We start from the raw sequence: 21,971 nt of genomic DNA on the forward strand, positions 1-21,971 counted from the left end.
TAAAAGCATAGGTTTTAATAGCGCTTTTAATAAACACGCTATTGTAGCCTAGTTTTACGTTACTATTTGTGCATTCATTAACATGTTTTAATAGCGCTTTTCTTAAAAGCGCTATTATAGACATTAAATTTATTAGCACTTTTCTTGAAGGCGCTACTATAGACACTAAATTTATTAGCACTTTTTATTAAAACGGTATTGCAAGACCTTGTCTATAATAGCATTTTTCAGGAAAACGATATTAATAAGGCCTTTTTATTCTTACCAGAAAATCTCAATTCTAAACCACATTAATATATCCTCATAAAGTACAACACATCAGACACACGCACAAAAAATTTAAAATTTCAAGAAATGAATCTACAATTATATATATATATATATATATATATATATATATATATATATATATATATATATATATATATATATATATATATATATATATATATATATATATATATTCTCAATGAATGAGTTTCCTCCTAAATCTAAAGCATCACACCAGTGCATCACTTAATGCAAGCATGATCATTATGATGATGGGCATCAAGATCATATAGGTGTCCAGAAAAAAGGGATCAGGCATATTAGTAGTTAACAATTGATTTAATTGCATCCAATATCTGCATGATCAAATGAATGAATCTTGCATTAGTCAAAGTCATCTTCACTGTGCTGCATATAAATACTACCTATGTCCCTTAGTATAAAGAATATGGAATGCGTGCAGTCATCAATCCCACATTCACGAGTTGGTATAATAGTGGCAGTTGAATAGAGATCGTAAGGTCCATATATTGAGCTCGGTATTTTAGTTTTAAAATAATTAAAATCCATATTAACATCTAGTTCATCTGACTTTACTCAATGACCATCGATGTGCCAACTACATGAGTGTGGGAGATAATCAACAAAAGAAATGTCAAATTCTATTCAGTCCTTTAATAATAATAATAATAATAATAATAATAATAATAATAATAATAATAATAATAATAATAATAATAATAATAATAATAATAATAATAATAATAATAATAATAATAATAGTAATAATAATAATAAAAATTAATGTAACTTGTAATTTGAAATGAGTCTTATAAGAAAATTTAAGATAAAGAATTTACCTTATTCTTGGTTGGCATGAAGAAGGGTTCAAAAGCGAATGGAGAATAAGTGTCGAGGTCACAAACTCTTGATACCGGGGCCTCTATCTGTACTGCATAAGAGGAAGAAAAGCTTCAGACTGGTCTCAGTTTTATTGAAGTATGTGTTTTGAGATATTTTCATAATATGTGATTCAAAGAAAATCGTTTCATTTAAATCCACACATTCCAATGGTAATAATAACATCTCAAATGAATTAATCATGTACATGAATGAGCAACAATTAGAATGAATCTCAATAAACATAATGCAGGTTTGAACATTTTAAAACTCCTAAAACCATTTGCAAAAATTATAATCTATCATTTTGCAACCATAATTGTCTTGGCATGAGTTTTGAAAATGTAAAACCAATACTCAAAGGGTCTTCAAGTCTAACTCTAAACTGATAAATTTCTATATATATATATATATATATATATATATATATCTTCTAGAGAACAAAAAGTAGCTGACCATGTGTAGCTTCTTAGCCTTGTGAGACATCTTAAAGTTAGTATTTTCAATTGTAAAATAACTTAAGATATTAAACTCTAAAATAATAATACATTATCTAATAATTTTATTTTGGTGTTTGCTATTAAATTACAAGACTAAAATGTTGAAGTTATTTAAAATTTTAAACATTATGCACATGGTGAAATTTTTGGCCGTTTCTGTCGGATGATCCTGAATTCTTTTTAAGCTAGCAAACTGTTTCGCCTGTTTGACAATGACTGTTATGAAGGTTCTCAACTATAAGAAAAGATAAAAAAAACTATTAAAACGAGATCTTCAGTCCATATTCTACCTTACCACTGTATCCAGCATTTATATGTAAGGTGCAAGTTTCTTGACAGTCCAAACATTTCCATCAAAAGGCATGAACTCAATGAATCGAACATTAATTGGCTTTTCGCGCGTCAGCTAAACAAAGTCACAGATTTCATCGTCGTTGAATCCACACATTACAACATAATTGATCTAGAATGCAACAGAAACATACAAGACACATTCAAATGTATCAATCAGCAATATGTGAATGCATTTATGAGTTAGTCAATAGGAAAGATCCTGATAGGGAGGTGAGTCCAATGTTGTCTATCGCATATCGCAATAAATAACATAACAGTCAATTCAGATTTCAACATGTAATACTGCTATAGCTACTATTTTATAGCAACATTTTGCAGAACAATAGTGATTTGTTCAGATTCCGCTTCACTATAGGTGGTATTTCAAAACATTTTGTACTAAAATATAGTATCCAAAACAATTGTGATTTATTCAAATTCCCCTGCACTATGGCGCTGCTATTTAACAATACTATGGTGACCAAAGCTATAAAAACCTGCAAAACGTAAAGAGAGAGGACCAAACATATACCGTAACCGTAATAAAACCAAGATCTACGACGGAATTAATTGAATTCATTACTTTGTTATGTCCTTTCCGTCTCGTCATAAACTCACTCTGTCGGTACAAGCGTATCTACACTAATGTTCAACGAAGTAAGTCCACACTCTTTGAGATTTTAAAGTTTTCTAGCAAGAACATTACCATTTGTAGTCATGGACAATATCTCCAATCCCTTCAAACTCGACAATTCAAAATATATATATATATATATATATATATATATATATATATATATATATATATATATATATAATATCCTTTCAGATAGTCGGCTCGGCACTCGTCGACCTTATTTTATTCACACCAGAATTCACAAACAGATCCGCCAATTGCAGAATCTCGTCCTTCGCTAAAACCTGAGAGGTAGGAGTAATCTCCACAACATCACCTGGCATACAATACTTACACCTTAAATGATATCTCTTTGTTAATGATATTCTCAAATAAGTGTGAATCCTTCCAAATGAATCAACCAACACATTATAAACAGAATTATCTTTAGGCTTTTCTTCGGATAACATATCACAAGATGTTACAGAAGTTGCTCTAGAATAATGACTAGATTTTCCTTCGAATAAAGGTTGAAGATTACAAATTTTGGTACTAGAATAAGAACCCGTCTCAAATTTCACCTGTTTTAAGAAAATCAGTTTCACTATAGCTAGTCAAAATTTCACAATCAAAATTCTGAACATAAATATAACTATTATAACAGAACCATCACAACTTAGATTAGATCTAAGTAATATTGATTGAAGTTGAAGAACAATTGAGGTAAACAGTGTTAAGTGAGTTTCATAAGAGGTGAAAGAAAGTCAAAGATAGAGAGATTTTTACTGGAACTGAATTTGATGTGTTGAATCGAATTGGCGAACGAATGAATTTGGAGAAGTAGCTCATGATAGATAGAGAAATAGCGAATGAGGTGAAGCTGAGAGAGATTGAGATTTTGTGGGTTTTGTTCTTGAATCACTATTCTTGTTTTGAGAGATAAATAGAGGTTTTAGGGTTAATAATGGATTTGAGAGATAAATAGAGGTTTTAGGGTTAATAATGGAAGAAGAAGAAGAAGAAGGATGATCGTGAGTTTTTTATTGAAGAATAAGGGTTAACAATGGAAGAATAAAGGTGAAGGGTGAACGTTTGATGCTGGGTATGAACGCACGATTGAGAAACCTCATCTCGAATTGAAAAATAAAAAATTGGGAAATTAATTGAAAATATTTTGGTAATTATATATTTTTAATTTGTTTGAAAATCTTATAATAGCCCTTCTGCAAAAATGCTATCAAAGCACGTGTACCTAAAATAGCGCACCAAAAGCGCTATTTAATTCATATATCACTTTTATTTTATTTTTTATAAACTACCTATAATAGTCCCTTTAATAAAAGCGCTATTAAAGTAAGGACCCTATGATAGCGGCCGATAAAAAAGCGCTATTAAATGTCCAAGCTGAAAATTTTAATAGCATTTTACATAAAAGTGCTATTAAAAAAGTGCTATTGTAGTTCAAAATTGTAGTAGTGGTTGATTGCCTTTCGTGCATACCTCACATGACTTCTCAGGCTTCACAATCTTTGGAATTCCATGTACAAGCTTCTTAGAACTTAGATGTCCCAGACTTCTATAGTTCAGATGCCCCAACCTCTTATGCCACAACTTACTATCACTTTCTGAGCCTTCAGCACTCACACACTCTGTTTCAGTTGTTTCTACATTCACCTTGAATGTTCTGTTGCTTCCCTGTTCAGATTGCATAATCAACTTCTGATTGGAATCGTACAACTTCAAGAGGTTGTTCTTCATAACAATTGAGAAACCTTTCTCAATGAGCTGACCCACACTCATCAGATTGCTTCTGATTCCAGGAACATACCAAACATCTTTGATCAGAACAGTCTTTCCATTCTTCACTTTGACTTTGACATTTCCCATACCTTATGCATACAGGTACTTGTCATCAGCACATATGATTTTTGTCCTCCTTTCAGAGTCAAAGTCTATCAGCCATTGTTTGTTTCTAGTCAAGTGATTTGAACACCCAGTGTCCATATACCACCATTCTGACGAACATCTTTCCTCAGACTCTGAAGCCATCAATAGCACAGGTTCATCATCTGAACCTCCTTTGGCTATATTTGCTTCTTCTGATCTCCTTCCTTTGTTTGCCAAACAGTCTCTAGCAAAATGGCCAAACTGTTTGCAACAGTAACATTGAACTTTATTCTTATCCTTTCCCTTCTGATATCTCTTCTCATCAGAAGTTGAGGCTTCCTTCTAGAATCTATCACCACGTCTATGCTGCTTCTGGTCCTTCTTGACAAAATAAGCCTTCGGAGCTTGCTCAACTTCTCTCTCAGAAGTTCTTTCAGTCAGACGCAACTCTTGTGCTTCTAAACTGCTTTGCAACTCTTCTATTCTCATGGTTTCCAGATCTTTAGAATGTTCAATAGATACAACAATATAATAAAATTGAGGAGTAAGTGACCTCAATATCTTTTCTATGATTACTTGTTCAGAAAGAGTTTCTCCACAAGCCTTCATCTCATTAGTGATCAAAATCACTCTAGAGATATACTCAGAGAATTTCTCATTGTTATTCATGTTGAGATTCTCATATTGCTTTCTCAGGGATTGAAGCTTCACCTTCTTTACTGATATGTCACCACCGTAACACCTGACCAGTATATCCCACGCCTCCTTTGACGTCATAGAATCAGCAATCTTCTCAAACACATTCACATCCACACACTGATGGATGAAGAACAATGCCTTTTGGTCTCTCTTCTTCGTCTCTCTCTGTGCTTCTCTTTGTTCTTCCGTTGCATTCGCTGCAACCGGAACATATCCTCCAGTGACAAGATCTAGAACATCTTGAGCATCAAATAATACACGCATTTGAATCATCCATCTATTCTAGTTTTTACCATCAAGAACTAGAAGTTTGGTAATCAAGTTTCTTCTACTCATCTTTAAACTTGTGCAGACAAAACAGATTTCACTCACACTCACACAGTGTTTCCCAACCCACAAACAGCCAAGAGAAAATGTGATTCAACACAACTTTGTTTTTCAGAAACAAAATCAATCACACAGTCACACAAATTCACGTTCACTCGTGTTTCCCTGTGTTTGAAACCGGAGCTCTAGATACCAATTGTTGGTGCACAAAGAATAAAGATGATGACAAAGAGAATAACGGCGCAAAGAGTAATGAGAGAAAATAATATCGTTGTTGATAAATGATATCTATTACAAGGCTATTTATACAAAAGAAAATTCTTGCCACATCAGCCCTAATAAAGTAAACTTAGTAACAAGTCTAAAGGTACACATAGTACAAAACTAACAAATACTAAAATACCCTTACTAATAAATAGCTAAGCTAATGGGACCCAGAAGATAACATCTTCTGGTCAACAACATCTTCTGAGTAATCATCAGAAGATCAGCCCTCATCAGAACTTCTGATGCTCATCTTCTGATCAGAACTTCTGATGCTCATCTTCTGATCAGAACTTCTGATGCTCATCTTCTGAATATTGAATTACTCTTCAATAAATATTACGTCAATGGTTGAGTGGAATCAAACCTCAATGATCAACTGCTCTGGAATTTGCAGGCCAAAGTAGACAAATTAGGGGTGAAATGGATTGATGAATACTACATCAAAAAGCAAGACATCATGCTATGGCAAACTCTAACCAATTGCTTTTGGATGCTAAAAAGAATCTTGAAATGTAGAGAACTCGTAACAGACAATCAGTATTGGGAGGATTCAATCAGGAAAACCAAATATAAAATTGCCATCATGTAGAAGGAAATGAGATGAGATCATGAGCACGTCATCTGGAAACGTTTGTTTTTCAATAACTCTGCCAGGCCTCGAGCTATATTCACACTTTAGATGACTCTTTTCGGCAAGCTACCCACAAAAGATAGGATTATGAGATTTGGTGTGATGAACAATAGAATATACAGCTTTTGTAAGGATATGGAAACAATGGATCACCTCTTCTTTGAATGCAAGACTACAAAAATGGTGTGCAAAGACATATTGAGATGGATTGATTTTGTTAGAGAAACTTTAAATTGGAACGCGAAAGAGCATAGTTAATTCAAGAATTATCAAAGAAAAGGATGGAGAAGACAAGTCCTAGAGATGATTGTGGCTGAAACTACTATCTTGGAGGGCTAGAAATGACATTACTTTTGTCAAGCTAGGATGAACGAAAACATAAAAGAAAACATCAAGTTCAGCATTATAATGAGATATAGTCTCCATATAATTTTGAGAATTCATGCTAATCTGAATACATTATGCATATAATAGGTTATATAATTGTTTATTTGTAGTTCTGTACTTTGCCTGAAATCATTTGGATCGACTAATTTAATTGTTTTGAAATAAAAAGTTTACTTTCACTAAAAAAAAGTTAAAATAAATTCTACATGTTAATTTAAATTTACAAGCATATATTTTTTCTTTTAAATAAATGTATTTTTTATTTGTGATTGATTCATATCGTAACCTCATTATAAATTTATTGACATATTTATACAAAATTCTTAACATATATTCTTATAAACATTCAATAAAAAGAGAGAAAAATTTAAATTTATTAAAAGTTTAATTTCTATTTTAATTGAATTCATCTTGTGATACGCAATGAGTGACAAAATTATGTATTTATTTTTTAATTAATAAAAATTTGTGATTGGTTATGTGTAATCCCACTTGTTATAATTGTGTCTACTTAAGAATTTTTCAAATTACAATTGAATTAGACTAATAATTTTTCAGAAAAATAAAATAAAAATAGACTAATAACTGTATAATTTGATTGGTACATAGAACAACCTTTTTTTCTGTTTGTATGATCAATGATTTCCCAAGCTTTAGAAATCAATGTGGGGAGATAATTGAGATCTAATGGCGACAATGACAGCAAATGAGCATGCGACGACAACAAAGTAATGACGGTCGGGGCCAAAAAAGATGGACTACTGGGGATGGCAAGGTGCAGTTGTAGGCGGTAAGGTAGCCATGATGGAAGCAATGTGAGGATGAAATGTGCATGTAGATTTGCAGTCTTCAGAGTCACTGTAAAATGATGATCCATCTGGATCAGAATTACAAGAACCAGTAAGACACAATTTCATATGCAAACGAAACAGAGGAAAAAATGAACAAGTTTTTTAATAATAGATGTGTGCGAAAAATCCTCATTTATATGGTCTGATTCTTACACATCATTACTTTTGCGAAACTCAGGCATCAATAGAAAGAATCTTCATCTTCTATTCCCTTGTCTTCTTTCAGTTTCATCCTTATCAACAAGAAAATCAAAATTTCAGTTAGCTGATGAAATATCTTCATCCAACTACACTTATATACTATATGTGAATTCTTTATTGAATTTGGAAATAAAAACTATTTTATGTTGGATTTCCAACTTGCATAAATGAATAAAGAATCAACCCTATATGAATTTTGTGGTATTTCTTAATTTTGTAGCATATTAGTAATTCTCGAAAGAAATTCAGTGCAATCTAAGTCAAAGAGGAGTGATACAAAACAAAGCTTCGAGTATTGTTTTCAGCAATTAAGAAAAAAGTCAATATTCTAGTTAATGTTGAATAAACTTTAATGTTAGTAACTGTGTTTTTATTGATAAGTTTGTGAAAAATAAAGAGTCTCTTGTAGTTGAAAGGCCAAGAGTTTTGTACTGGAAAAGCCAAGAGATAATGGCATATTAAGAGTATTTATTTGTTTTAATTTCCTAGTATAGCAGAAGTCTTTTAGGTCTATATAAGACTTGTTTGTATTTTCATTTTCAACAAGAAAGTAAAAAGTGCAATTTTAAAGTAAGACATCCACCAGTGGAAGTATAGTGTAAAAAGTGTTCTGTGCAGTTTTAAAGCAAGTCTTCCACCAGTGGAAGTATAGTGTTAAAAGTGTGAAAAAGTAGCAGTCAATATTTTACAAATTGGTATCAAAGCTAATGGCGAATACGATGAGTCAAATGCCGCTACCACGATTAACGAAGGCGAATTACGAAAATTGGAGTATCCAAATGAAAGCTCTTCTTGGATCTCTAGATTCATGGGAGACAGTCGAAACTGGTTTCATAGAACCAGATAATACCGGAGGGTATACAGCGGCTCAAACCAAGGCGTTGAAAGAGACGAGTTCGAAGGATAAGACGACACTGTACATCTTGTTCCGAGCTGTTGATGAATCAGGCTTTGAAAAGATTGCAGGTGCAACGACTTCGAAACAAGCATGGGACACGTTAGAAAAAGTATACAAAGGAGCTGACCGAGTCAAGCAAGTTCGTCTTCAAACTCTTCGAGGAGAATTGGAGAGAATGAAGATGAGGGAGTCAGAAACTGTATCAGAATACATCACGCGTTTGCAAACAGTGGTGAATAAACTCAATCGTAATGGAGAAACGATGACCGATGCTCGTATTGTCGAAAAGATTCTCAGATCTTTAACCGATAACTTTGAGAATGTTGTGTGCGCGATAGAAGAGTCGAAGGACCTTGCAACGCTCATAGTCGAAGAGCTAGCTGGTTCTCTCGAGGCACACGAACAACGTAAGATCAAAAAGAAGGAGGAGACAAACGACGAAGCAGTTCAGACCAAGGAGTCCACCAAAGACGAAACGGTGCTCTTTTCTCAAAACTTTCGAGGAAGAGGACGTGGCCGTGGAGGTCGTGACAGTGGTCGAAGTGGTCGAGGCAGCAACTTCGAGAGAGGACAGTCAAGCCAGCAGAATTGGCGTGGCAGAGGACGTGGTCAAAGAGGTGGTCGGTCGAACTACTCCAACATAGAATGTTACAAGTGTAACAAACATGGTCATTATGCAAAGGATTGTAACTCCTACAAATGCTATAACTGTGATAAAGTGGGACATCTTGCAAAAGATTGTCGAGTCGAAAAGAAGGTAGAAGAAACAACCAATCTAGCTTTGGAAGCCGAAGCGAATGAAGGCTTTCTGCTGATGACTCAAAAAGAAGTAGACGCGAATAATGATAATATGTGGTATCTTGACTCAGGGGCAAGTAATCATATGTGTGGTCAAAAACACCTATTTGAAGAAATGCAAAAGATTGAAGATGGTCATGTGTCTTTCGGAGATGCATCGAAAGTGAAGGTCGAAGGCAAAGGTACGATTTGTTACTTGCAGAAGGATGACTTGACTGGGTTAATCCAAGATGTGTACTATGTACCAGATCTCAAGACAAATATTTTGAGTTTGGGGCAACTCACAGAAAAAGGTTATTCGATATTCATGAAAGATCAGATATTACACTTGAAGGACAAGCTGGGGCATCTGGTTGCTCAAGTCGAAAAGGGGAAAAATCGAATGTACAAACTAAACTTGAGAAGCGTTCGAGGAAAATGTTTGCAAGTCAATGTTGAAGACAAAGCGTCGCTGTGGCATCTACGTTTTGGTCATCTACATCATGCTGGTTTGAGAAGGTTAGCAAAGAGGAACATGGTGCACGGGCTACCAGACATGGACTATGAAGAAAAGTTTTGTGAAGAGTGTGTGCTTAGCAAACAAACCAGAACCTCATTTCAAAAGAAGGCAGAATATCAATCTAAACACATTCTCGAACTGATTCACACCGACATATGTGGGCCAATCACTCCAGAATCTTTCAGTGGAAAAAGGTATTTCATTTCATTTATCGACGATTTCTCACGAAAGACCTGGGTTTATTTCTTGAAAGAAAAATCTGAAGCATTCGAGGTGTTCAAAAAGTTCAAAGTGATGGTGGAGAAGGCAACTGACAGACACATCAAAGCGGTTCGATCTGACAGAGGTGGTGAGTATACTTCGACAGCCTTTTTGAAGTATTGTGAAGAGCAGGGCATAAGGAGATTTCTAACTGCACCATATTCACCTCAACAAAACGGTGTGGCTGAAAGGAAGAATCGAACAGTTCTCGACATGGTTCGATCAATGCTTAAAAGCAAGAACATGTCAAAGGAATTTTGGGCAGAAGCTGTACAATGTGCCATTTATGTTCAGAATCGATGTCCACATTCAAAGTTAGAAGATCAAACACCACAAGAAGCATGGAGCGGACAAAAGCCAACAGTTTCTCATTTTAAAGTATTTGGTAGTGTGGCTTATGCACACGTACCGGATCAACGAAGAACAAAACTTGAAGACAAAAGTCAGAAATACATATTCATTGGATATGATGAGAAGACAAAAGGGTACAGGTTGTTTGATCCCATAAGCAAGAAGGTGATAGTGAGTAGAGATGTTCGAGTAAACGAAATGAGCAAGTGGGACTGGAATAATTCGACAGAAGTTATCGTCGAAGTTAGAGAAACATCAGTCGCTGTACCAATAAGCAATTCAACAGAACTTGAAGATTCTGACAATGAAGATGAACCTGTATAACCCAGAATGCGAAGTCTGCATGATTTGTATGATACAACAGAAGAGGTGCAACTTGTATGTCTTTTGGCAGATACTGAAAACATTAGCCTCGAAGAGGCGATGCGAGACGAAAAATGGAAAACTGCCATGAACGAAGAGATCAAGGCCATTGAACGCAACAACACATGGGAACTAGCAGAATTACCAAAAGGAAGTCAACCCATCGGTGTGAAGTGGGTGTTCAAGAAAAAGATGAATGCTCAAGGCGAAATAGAACGGTATAAAGCGCGGCTTGTTGCGAAGGGATACAAACAGAAAGCTGGAATTGATTATGACGAAGTATTTGCTCCTGTTGCAAGAATGGAGACAATTCGATTACTTATCTCACAAGCTGCTCAATTCAAATGGCCGATATTTCAAATGGATGTCAAGACAGCATTTCTAAATGGTGTGCTCGAAGAAGAAGTTTACATCGAACAACCACCCGGATACATGAAAGTTGGAAAAGAAGAAAAAGTGTTAAAGTTGAAAAAGGCGCTTTATGGGTTGAAGCAAGCACCGCGAGCATGGAATACACGCATAGACACATACTTCAAAGAGAACAGTTTCAAGCAATGTCCTTACGAACATGCTCTGTATGTAAAGAAGAATGGAGGTAACTTGTTACTCGTTGCTCTCTATGTCGATGATCTAATTTTCTTGAGTAACAACAGTCAGATGATAGAAGAATTCAAGGGTACAATGACACGTGAATTCGAGATGACAGACTTAGGTCTGATGAAATTCTTTCTTGGTCTGGAGGTTCGACAAGAAGAAACAGGAATTTTCATTTCACAGAAGAAATATGCAAAAGAAATCTTGAAAAAATATAAGATGGAAAACTGTAATCCAATTTCGACGCCAATGGAACCAGGTGCAAAGTTGTCAAAATTTGATGGAGGAGAACGCATCGAAGCAAGCAAATATCGAAGTTTGGTAGGAAGTCTTCGATATTTCACATGTACAAGGCCAGATCTTTCGCTTAGTTTCGGAATTGTAAGTCGTTTCATAGAGGAACCAGTCTATACACATTGGAAGGCATTGAAAAGAATTCTTCGATACATCCAAGGAACTGTGTCACTTGGAATGTTTTATTCAAGAGCAGAAGATTACAAGTTGATTGGTTATTCTGACAGTGATTGGTGCGGAGATGTAGACGATCGGAAAAGCACCTCAGGATATGTGTTCTTTATGGGAAATACTGCATTTACATGGCTTTCTAAGAAGCAGCCGATTGTAACACTCTCGACATGTGAAGCTGAATATGTGGCAGCATCTTGGTGCGTTTGTCATGCAATATGGCTTAGAAGATTGTTGAGTAAAATGGAGCTAAAACAGGAAGGTGCAACAGTAATACAAGTGGACAACAAATCAGCAATTGAGTTAGCAAAGAATCCAGTGAATCATGAAAGGAGCAAACACATCGACGTTCGCTTCCACTTCATTCGAGAACATGTGAAGGAAGGAAGTGTCGAATTGAGGCATGTAGCAAGCAAGGATCAAGCAGCAGATATTTTCACAAAACCGTTATCGAAAGAAATTTTCGACAGAGGCAAGAAGTTGATAGGTATGATGGATAGAAGAAACATTTAAGTTTACAGGGGAGTTTTGTTGAATAAACTTTAATGTTAGTAAGTGTGTTTTTATTGATAAGTTTGTGAAAAATAAAGAGTCTCTTGTAGTTGAAAGGCCAAGAGTTTTGTACTGGAAAAGCCAAGAGATAATGGCATATTAAGAGTATTTATTTGTTTTAGTTTCCTAGTATAGCAGAAGTCTTTTAGGTCTATATAAGACTTGTTTGTATTTTCATTTTCAACAAGAAAGTAAAAAGTGCAGTTTTAAAGTAAGACATCCACCAGTGGAAGTATAGTGTAAAAAGTGTTCTGTGCAGTTTTAAAGCAAGTCTTCCACCAGTGGAAGTATAGTGTTAAAAGTGTGAAAAAGTAGCAGTCAATATTTTACGGTCAACAGGGGGGAAGAGTACCTGAATTTTTTTCAAGCTTGTAACAGTTTTAGGGCAGTCAAATATGCTAAGTAGTCGAAGTTTAACTGCATGTAAGTTATAACCATGACAGATATCTACAAAATTTGGTAGATCATCCAATAATATATCTGTCAAGTTTGGTAGCACAACTTCCATTTCTTTGATAATATCGTCTCCTCTGGGACCATGTCTAAATACCTCTTCAACTTGACTACATTTTTCTATATAAAGTGTACTTAGTTGTGGAAGCATTCTGACCATAGCAAGAGGGAAAAGGCTTTTCAATTTGTTGCAGTTATAGACATTTATATCTTTTAGCTTTGGAAAATACAATTCAGCATTAGGAAGTTCCAAAACTTCTTCATTTACTGCAACAATTTGTTCCAATTCTTGACAATCTTGAATGCCAAGATACATCAACTCTGGTAAGCTTCTATGTGTTTCCATGGAGAATAAACATTTCAATTTCGCAAAATTGCCCACTGTTAAATTCTGAAGACATTGGAAACTCCAAATCTGAAATGGAATATCCAAAGGTAGGTAGTATTATAAAAAAGGAAATTGTATATATACTACAAAGCATTTCAATATGAGTACTCACTTCATTCAGATGACGATGTTGTCTCTGATCATAGGATACCTGCAAATTGAACCATGGTACATCCAATTTTGGGCAGTTATATATGATCATTTTCCTCAGAGACTGAGATGGCCACTTTGCTTGACAATTCTCTGGACACATCCCAATGAAATTGTCTAGACCTAGGAGTCCGAGAGATTCCAAATGAGGAAGCATAACGTGGCTCTGGTGTGATGAAAGGTGTTCATGACCATATTCACCAAACACATATTCCAGCTTAGGAGATGATGATATTTTCAGCGTTTGCAATCGTGTAAGTCCATCAACATAGCAAATTGGAAATATTGACTCTAAACTTCCACAACTAAAAATCTCAACTTCCCTTAGATTGGTCATCAGAAAATGAGAATTCATTGAACTTGGAGTTATTTCCCCACTTGTATTACAGCCATCATGTTCACTTCCACTTTCAGCAATTATATGCTTCAATTCATTGCATCCACTTATTTTTAGTTGTTCTAATTGCTGCAGACTTTGAGCAACAGATGCTGAGAAAAGTACTTCATCACTCCTGCAATATTCTAACCTGAGGATTTTAAGATTTCGTAATTTACATTCCCTGGGAAAAATGATGTGCAACTGCTTGCAAATTTGTATATCAAGTAGTTCAAGTTTCTCAAGGTAGCGTAGTACTTCCAGAGGTGGACCTCGACCCAATGCTGTCAAGTTTTCCAAAAGCGTAAGGTTTAACTCGACCAAGTTGGGAATCAAATCATCTTCCTTGAAATCATAGTTTGCATCGAAGATGCATTCTATCTCTCCGCAACTTATAAGATGGAGAGAAGTCAAACCATTCATGCCTCCCGCAATTCCAACCATATCTGGGATGATATTCTTACATCCTCCATGGATGCCTGCCAAAGAAATACTTTTACCTACTTGCAGAATTGCTTTTTCAGATGCTTTCAAATTTGAGATATTACAGTCTTTTAAATTTAGTGTGATTTGATCACTAAATTTAAACCTTTGTAAATTTGGGAGAATACCAATATCCATAGCAATCTCAGAAACATACTCTTCTGGGTAGCATGCTGAAGCATATAGTTCCTCTAGTTGTGAACATCTTCCTATTGCTCCATTATAGGCCCTTATAAAAATATGACATTCTGACAAATCTAGCAGCTTTAGACGTAAGAGTTTTCCTATTCCAATAGGAAGTTCGTGGAACTTACAACGTCGCAAGTCAAGAACCTCGAGTCTCATTAAGCTTGCTATGAAAGATATGTCACCAAACTCCAAGCCATTTAAGCGCAAAGTTCGAACATTGGTCAACAGTTGGATTGAGGGAGGTAGTGATAATCGTACAATTTTGTAGTCGATGGTTAGAGAAAAAACCTCAAGCCCTTGTATTCCTTCAAATGTTAAATGCGATAAATCCAGGGATTTCCTTGATCTACGAGAACCTATGTTTAGCAATAGCATTTTAAGATTTGGAGCATGCAATTGACAGAAAGAGGGATTTTCATTATACCACCATGAGGATACTGCAAAACAATCTCTTATTTTGTTGTCCTCTGCCACAATACTAAATGGGTTGTCCACATTTACCAAGATTTTGCAATTCTTTGATCTATTTGCAATCCATAAGGCTGCTTCACGAACCACGTCATGCATCTTAACCGAACCTCGCACCAGCAAATGTGATTCTAAGAGTTTGATTATGCGCGCTTGGATCAAGCTCCTCATTGATTGTAACGATATTATTTCTCCCACACTCAGTCCAGATGCATACCTCAACAAATCTTCTATTTGGATGTGATAGTTTTCGGGAAAAAGACAACACACCAGAAATAATTGTTTTGTTTCCGGACTTGGCAAAGAATCAAAGCACAATTCAATGCATCTCAAAGCAGCCTGCACTCCTCCTTCATCATCAGATACCCTTTTTCCCCTCAACTTCTCTAACTCCCGACGCCATTCACTTCCAGGCCTTCCTTTTAATGACGACGCCACAGTTTTCATTGTTAGGGGAAGTCCCTTGCATTCATTGCAGATTTCCTGTGGCACACCATGCAATAACTGGGAAAATTTGTTATCAATTCTTGCAAATTTTTGGAAGTAAGTCCAAGATTCATCTTCAGACAAGAGTCCCAAATGAATCGTCTTTTGACATTCCATTGATGTACAAATATGCTCGCTACGAGTGATTATGAGGATCTTCCAAGTTCGCTTGTTAACATTGTCTAAGAGAATCCCTATATCCATCAAATGAAACTTTTTCCATAGATCGTCTACTATTATAAGAACTCGCTTCTTTTCTTGTAAACACAACCATAAACGTTGTGCTCTTCCCTCTTCACTTTCTTCCTCCAATCTTACGTTTAACATATCAGCAAGTTTTCCTTGAATGCCTCTAATATTTGGAGTTCGAGACACTGTGATTGATATAACCATATCAAACATATTCAGTTCCTTAGCCTTCTTGCCGACTTTTGTTACAAGGGTTGTTTTTCCACATCCTCCCATTCCATGCAGACCAATTATAGAGACACCATCATCCTCAAGTGCCTCCAAGAGTTGATCATAAGCCATTTTTCTTGATTCAAAATAAATGAAGTCTTCAGATGGCTGATACTGAATACCTGGTAGGGGAGCAAGATGAGAAAATGGATTAATATCATTGCTTTTGCCTTTGAGTTTTTCCACTGCCTCTATCTTCTCTGCCATTTGCTTGCACAAAATATATCTTCTCCGCGTTGGAAACCATCCTTGAAAGCAGCTGTTGTCTCTCTCCGTTCTCTCCAGAAGAACATCCACCTCTTTGAGGAGATTTTCCACATCATTCAACCACTTCTCTACTGGTTCTTCAATTACTTCAGTTTTCTCCTTCGCCAGTACAATTTTAGCTTTCAAGATATCTCTTTCAGAGGTTAGCACCTTCTTTTCAGTTTCAAGATCATCAATTACATTATCAATGCACAACAAGTATTGTATTTCGCGGATTATTCGTCCAGAAAAATAGTTTGTCACATTAGTTCCAACATTAGTTCCAACATTAGTTGCAACATTAGTTGCAATATTAGCTGCAACATTAGTTGCAACTTTAGCTGCAACTGTCCCAACAATATTTGCCATCAAATAAAGAAAACCTGATAATATAATCATGTAAACAGATCAGGCAAAGATTCATCAATATGGTATGCATGTATGGTTTGGTTACTTAATTTCTTGATAACAGGAAACATGCATTTATCACATCAGTATTTGTCATGTACAAGACCCAACAATAAGGGTATGTTTGAATCAGGTTTTTACTTTTTACTTTTAAAATATGTTTTATAAAAAAAATTTAGAAAAGTGTTTTTAAGAAGGAGAAATACTTGCATGGATACGAACCTAAATCCATATTTTTAGGCACAACCAATCAAAAGAGAGAGAATATAAATTTCTTTAAATTTTAATTTCGTTTTTAATTGGCATCATGGGGGTGGTTGAGATAAAAGAGGAGGAGAAATACTTGCATGGATACGAACCTAAATCCATATTTTTAGGCACAACCAATCAAAAGAGAGAGAATATAAATTTCTTTAAATTTTAATTTCGTTTTTAATTGGCATCATGGGGGTGGTTGAGATAAAAAATTTGCTTGATATTATAATTTTTTCAAAATAAAGCAGAAAATAAAATTTATTTGGTAAACTAATTTTTAAAACAGTTTTTAGAGATGAAAAAATAAAAAATAAATTATTTGATAATTTGATTTTCAACTTTTTTATTATTAATTAACGTAAAGTAAAAATATATATTTTTATTATAATTAATGATTTAATTTTGAATTTCTTATAATTAAATATACAAATATATAATTCAATCACTAAATAAAATTGAAATAGAAACTTCTTATCATTAAAAATATAACTATGTTCATTTTTCGAATCAAGTTAATAAGTTTTTCACATAGATATTTATAATATAAAAAATTTATTTTATCATTAAAATTAGGGAAAAATAACTCTTACCCTTGCTATTAGGGCGAATTGAACACAGGACATTTACTATAACTAGTCAACAGCCAACCACTACACAACCTCAATTCTTTTGTAAATCTTACTCCTTAAATTTTATAAAAACGGTTTTTTATGATAATTTTATAAAACTATATGTTTTAAACAATATGAAGTATATATGTATTAACTTAAACTATATGTTATAAAACATATAAAACATATAGTTAAATTATATGTATATGTATTAACGTTAAACAAATTTATAAAACATTATTTAACATTATAACATTATTTAACATTAAAACAAATTTATATATTAACGTTAAATTATATGTATATATTAACGTTAAAACAAATTTATAAAACATTATTTAACATTATTTAACATTATTATAAAACATATTTTTTAACATTATAAAACATATTTTTTAAATTATATTTTTCTATGAAACTATATATTTTTTTAAAATGAACTATGTATATATTAGCGTTAAAACAAATTTATAAATAAATTTATAAACATTATTTAAAATTGAACTATATATATGAAAAAAAAAAGTCAACATATAAAAAAAACAAAAATAGTTATAAAAAATATATTAACATATAAAAATTGAATTTTATAAAAAATAATTAATTAATACATTTTATAAAAATGATAATTTTAAAAAATGCAATATATATATATATATATTAGTATATATATATATATATATATATATATATATATTATATTAACGTTTTAATAAATTATATTTTATATTTTATAATTTTAAACTAACTAATATTTTATTTATAAAAATGCAATATATATATATATATATATATATATATATATATATATATATATATATATATATATATATATATATATATATATATATATATATATATATATATATATATATATATATATATATTATATTAACGTTTTTAAAAAATAATTAATACGGTTTATGAAAAATGATATGTTTAAAAAGTACAGTATATAATAATAATTATATACTGAGTAAATAATTATATATTGAATAGTTTATAAAAAATAATATGTTTAAAAAATGCAATACCAAAAAAAATGTTATATAAAAAAACATTATATATTGAGTAAAAAAAAACTTTATAAAAAAATATTATAAAAAATGTTATAAAAAAAAACGTTATAAAAAACATTATAAACAAATATCCTTTGCACGCAATTGTATAGACTAATTTTTTTTATAAACAAATATCCTTTGCACGTAATTGTATAGACTAATTTTTCAAAAAAAAATAAACTGTATAAATCAAGTATCTTCTAAGCGTGATTGCAGAGACTAAATATTTTTTCGAATAAAAATACTATAAATATTGTCAAATTTTAATCTCATATTGAGAAAACAAATAATTTAGAATAGAAGACTTATTTTGGGATTGGTGAAAAATTGTCAAAAGCCAACTTTATGTTTGGCATCAATTATCCAATTTAAGTAATACGATTGAGCCTAAATTAGACACTAACAAATTAATTTGAGCATATGATATATAATTAAGGGTAATGCTAACGAGTGCCCCCGAGGCACTGGTTAAGAGATTAAAAAAGTAAGTTAAACATCATTTAATAAAGTAAAAAAATATGTTTTTACCTAAAATATATGTATTCAATGCATTGAAAACATAAATGTTTAACTTTTTTAAAGAATATTCTGTGTATTCAATACATTGAACCTTGAATATTTTCTTTATTTGGAATGCTTAACCAGTGCCCCTGGGGCACTCGTTAGCATGACCGTATAATTAATACATATTTAGAATGGAAAAGCATCATACCTTATCTCAAGAAGTAGATGCACTGTGAGATGAGCTCAGTTGGAAATAACAGAATCAGAGAAGGATCCTTATGCTTGCACTTTATAGTCTTCAACACAATCTCATAACAAAGTGCTGCTTACATATTTTATGGTTTCGTCAACGGTTTTGTTCCCTCTTTCCCTCACCTAATCCCTCTATTCAATATTTGTAATACATGTGGTAATAGTTGACCATATTAATATTGATTTAATACTGTCAAGTGCATCATTAGGCTTCACCATGACAGTGCTTTAGCATGTTTTGTTGTTTATTTATTGTTCAGACACAAATAAAATATTAACATTAAATGGTAGTGCAAGTCATGTTTCTGGTGTATTGCACATTTATTAGAGGCTACTAGCCACAAGAAATCATAAATTAACATAAAACATAAATTAATCCAATAAATCATATTGTTTTAAGATATTGCTTGCTTGTTTTAAGAAATTTCTTGCAGAAGAGTTGAATTTGTAAATCATAAGAAAGTTATCATTGTCACATCTTAGTTATGATTCTCTTTATTTTTTTTTATTTGAAAGGTAGGACACTAAAATTGTTTTACGCTGTCATTCCATTCAATAAAAAGTCATCAATCTGTCATGCCATTAATTTTTTTAAAAATAAAAGAATTATTTAATTGAATCCATGTTAGTGATCGGTTAACAGTGTAAAAATATTTTACGATCATTTTAAACATTACTTTATCATTTTTTCGGTAAAAATTGCTATTCATTGCATACAACTGCAGAGACTAATCCCTTAAATTTAGGACTGTTCAAAAAATCCACGAACTGAACCGAACCGCTAAACTGAACCGAAGTTAAAATAACCAAACCATTATATTTGGTTAGTGAACCGAACCGCTATGTTATTAACGGTTCTAGAACCGAACCAAATTAAAACTAACCAAACATAAACTATAGTTGAAAGTTGAAACCAAAACACTGAAACCATCGTTGAAAACCAAAACACCAAAAACTGAACCCAAATTGTTGAAGCTAGAAAGAACCCTAAATTCCCAAATTGTTGAACTTGAAGCTCCATAGATGAAGAACCCTAAATTCCCAAATCGTTGAAGTTGCGTTTCCCTCTCTCAGTCGCATTTGCATTTTCATTACCAAATCACAAGCTCTTCACCGCGCCGTCGTTCCAGTTCAGCTTTCAGCCATCTCCTCTGTACTGTGTTGATTTTCATCTTTCAAAGGTTCATAACCCAAACTAAACTTGTAGGTAATAAAAGGGTTTCTTTCTTTTGTGCTTGGATTCTCTTTTATTAGGTTAAGAGTGTATATTTTGTATCATATTTGTGTTTGGCTACTGTGATTTTGAAGGTGTTTTTCAACACCCAAACTTGGTTTATTTGTTTGGAGCTGTGAATTTTGCCTTGGTTTGTTCCATTATGATGAATGATTTGAGTTATATTGTTTTCTCATGGATTGATGCAGATTTTTTGCAGTTTTATTGAAATAATTATGTCATGAATCTTGTTAGTGAATTGTATAGAGTATTACAATGAAATTTGATCTATGTTGCTGGTTTTACTAAGTGGAATAAATTTTGGTTATGTATTTTTTTCGGTTTTAAAGAATCAATAGATATTTTGACAGCATCCTGTATATATGTAGACTAAATTTGTGTGAGTCTTAAGTTTCATGTAATATATCCTGAAGTCACATATTAGGTAGACCATTGTCTTAGATTTTGGTGAGTACCTGTCAAGAGCCAAAACTGAGAAGTGATGTGATAATGCATAGTTTCTGCTCTCTCTTGGAGTTTCTCGATAATTAGTCCTCCTGTCCTTGTATGAAGTATCAGTCCTCTTTTGTATTTATTTCTTTATCTGTTAAACACGTTTTGCATACGCCTTATTTGTTCCTACAAATAGCTGAAGGAAAAATGATGTAGTGACCAATCTTACTTTGGAATTGAGTTGATTTGGGTAAGTTAACCGTCAAGGAAGCCTATTCTTTCGAATGGCAGCGGCATGCTACACAATTGTATTGGTAAAAAACCATTTGGAACATAGACATTCCTCCCTAAAAATTAAAGGTAGCTTGGAGGATTATGCATGATAGCTACCTACTACTGTTATTATTGCTAAACAGTGATCTATCCAATGTTAATATAAAATAACAACCTGCTGTATGTTGCACTATATCCATAATAGTTGGTGTCAATGTTCATTCCTCAACGACGATACAGTTACGGTTCACTTGCTTCTAAAATTAATTAAGGTGGAAATAGTTTAGTCTTAGAATGGTTTCTGCATTATCTTTTACTTTTAGTTTAATACAAAAATTAGATGTCTAAAAAACCGTTTTTTAATGACAGGAAGTTTTGGTACCTAGGTACTGTGTGTATATTTATATGCACTTTAAAGAAATCTGCACTATTAGTATTAGCCACATGGTTTGAAAATGTGATTGGTCCCTTATGTTTTTTTATGATACTGGTTTATAAAATTGCGCCTCAAGTAGTATGGTGTTGCTATTTTATTGCATTGCAGTTTCGGAGTCCTCTTTTGTATACTTTGTAAAGTATTACTTATCCAGGTT

At 33.1% G+C, this 21,971-nt stretch overlaps 1 long non-coding RNA gene and 1 pseudogene across 2 annotated transcripts; both read right to left on the minus strand.

Annotated features, from left to right (window-relative positions):
* Nucleotides 1–292: 292 nt before the first annotated feature.
* On the minus strand, nt 293–3,758 carry LOC131656593 (uncharacterized). Of its 2 annotated transcripts, XR_009300182.1 has the most exons (4): nt 3,406–3,758; nt 1,961–3,200; nt 1,131–1,222; nt 294–626 (listed from the first exon to the last, which is right to left on the minus strand). It is a non-coding gene; the product is annotated as an uncharacterized LOC131656593 (long non-coding RNA). The 2 variants fall into 2 exon arrangements; XR_009300181.1 differs by having other exon boundaries at nt 293–626; nt 1,961–3,758.
* Nucleotides 3,759–7,296: 3,538 nt separating this feature from the next.
* On the minus strand, nt 7,297–16,892 carry LOC131662396 (probable disease resistance protein At4g27220; annotated as a pseudogene).
* Nucleotides 16,893–21,971: the final 5,079 nt, after the last annotated feature.

This window comes from Vicia villosa, linkage group LG3 (genome assembly GCF_029867415.1).
Source record: "Vicia villosa cultivar HV-30 ecotype Madison, WI linkage group LG3, Vvil1.0, whole genome shotgun sequence".
In the NCBI taxonomy this organism is placed as follows: domain Eukaryota; kingdom Viridiplantae; phylum Streptophyta; class Magnoliopsida; order Fabales; family Fabaceae; genus Vicia; species Vicia villosa.